Source organism: Opisthorchis viverrini (assembly GCF_000715545.1).
Source record: "Opisthorchis viverrini unplaced genomic scaffold opera_v5_345, whole genome shotgun sequence".
Taxonomy (NCBI): domain Eukaryota; kingdom Metazoa; phylum Platyhelminthes; class Trematoda; order Opisthorchiida; family Opisthorchiidae; genus Opisthorchis; species Opisthorchis viverrini.
The window spans coordinates 301456-303789 of NW_008752001.1; positions in this window are offsets into that span (position 1 = coordinate 301456).

Sequence of the window (2334 nt, forward strand, 5' to 3'; positions counted from 1 at the left end):
TGCGTTGAGGATGTCTCCTCGAATGGTCGATGAACAAATCAGCGAGCACACGATCAACCACCAGTATAGTCACACCCGAGCTACCAATATTCCAACACATTGCCCAGCTCGAGTGTGTACAGAGAATAAAAGACATTACGTTCGTTGTGACACCCTGCGATGTTGCGGTACTGTGCCCTCGTGCTTCACAAAGGAGCGGGACCAAAGACGTGTTTCAAAATGCCGAAGTACAGTATATCAGAGCAGCCGAAGCACTCAGTCGCTATGGCGAAAAGTTGGACAGTGGTGGCTGAACATCATAAGAGGAAGGGTTACGATAAAACCACATACTCCGTTACACCAGTAGCCTACATGTACTCTGAGATGAAAAGCATTCAAACAACGAAACTCTGATGCACTCAGATGATGAAACCAGTTTCTGGTTTTGGATCTCAAACTACCAAGTGACTGAAGACACAACTGCGAACTGTTGGCCCTCGCTGAAAGAGTGAATACATGTGAATTCAACAGTCTATTCAGAGGCCAAACGCGTGACGTATTTGAACGGTGTAAATCAACATAAAAATAGCAAACGCTGTGTCGGAAAGCACACTTTGAAGGCGTTAAGCGTTCTGTTGCACACATCGGTCAACTGAAGGCTGTTACTTGATAGTGTGGACAAATACGCGTGTGATCCCACGCACTTCCTGGCGGCGGCGGCCCATCAAACGCCCTTCAATCTAAAGCTAGGACTTGCTGCACTACGAACAGTGGCATGTGATACCCGATTTGTGTTGTTTGTGTACTTCTCTAACATGAAGAGTCAAAGGTTTACTGCGTGTATGCAAGTATTCTAGTGAGACTTCGGTTCGGTTTAGGGACCACACCAAAATACAGTAGATTTCAGGGACGGCACCGAAAGCACTTCAGTGGGAATCCTGGCAGAAATGTATTCCGCTCATCGCCTGATGTTTACCACCTGGGACATCTGGAACCATTTCCGCACCAGCTCAGTGGTGTGGAAGAAACGATTGCATGACATTCACGGAGGGGTCAGTGTGATACACGCGCCACTTTTCAGCTAGGTCTTTGTACGGCTCAATGAGAAACAAGTATCTTCAATTCGACTGCCAAATTACTTTGCAAATGAGTGTATTTCATAATTCGACTGCCAAATTACTTTTCAGATGAGTGTATTTCAGTGACTGCATACAATTCGGCACTCAGTTGGTACATACGGGCCATACCTACCTGGTGAGCCTCAAAAGGGCTGGAAAGTTTGCGGGTTGGTATGCCGATAAAAAATACTGTTTATTACTAATAGTAGTTATAATTAATATTGCTAAAAAGCCAAACTTTCAAGAGTTGTTCACCGACGATACTTGCGGTTGTGCGTTGGAATGTTTGCAGACTTCATCTAGTCGACACTTCCAAATTTTCGTGAGGAGCAGGTGACAGCTTTACCGATCATGTGTACATCGCAATTGTCCACGAAATGTTTTCTCCATATATTATCATCTGAACGTCGTACCCAGATGTAGATCTATAAGTGTAGCCATTTGCAGCATCCCAGGTTTACATCATGTGGGGCCGGAACCAGTTCCAGTGAACATTGGTTTGTAAAACATGGGGTTTGAGTGTGACATGCAAGCGAACCTCTTGTGTTCTACTCAACAATCCAGTATGCGAAGACTTTATCGAGGTTCAGTTGTGTGGACGTTCAGGATATCAGCTTTTCAACAAGACATCAGAGTTCATAACAAAATAAGAGATTCACCCGAGGTTCCATGTGGGCGATTGAGCGCTGAACTCCAACTGTGTCACGTTTGTGTTCAAGTCTGATACGGGCTGATACAGCTATTTGGTCAGCCCCGAACGTGGCCAAACCGGAAGCTAGCTGTCAACATGATTTCATCAGCTGCCTAAGTAGCTTTTCAGCTGAATTGTGAGACTGCCTGTGCGCACCGCATTCGGCTAAAAAAACACGGTAAACACAAGATGAATTTGATCCTCACATCAACGTTGTCTCGGATTTCCAATGAGTGCAAGACACCATAAAAGTTAATCAGGTTTGCGAGGGATTATGTTAGTGAGACTGATGTGAACTTCACTACACGGTTTGTATATGTTGCTGAACTGGAGTTCTGAATTCTGCTTGATGCGCATTATAAATACCTCGAGAAGCACTGGGAACCAGTGCTTCTTCATTCGCGGACGATATCAAGATATGGTAAGCATACGCACCATTGAAGACAGTCACCGATTACAAAAAGATCTCGATACACTTTATGATTGGTCACTGAAAGACAGACCAACGTTTAACCTCCAAAAATGTAACATGCTCCGTGTAGGGAA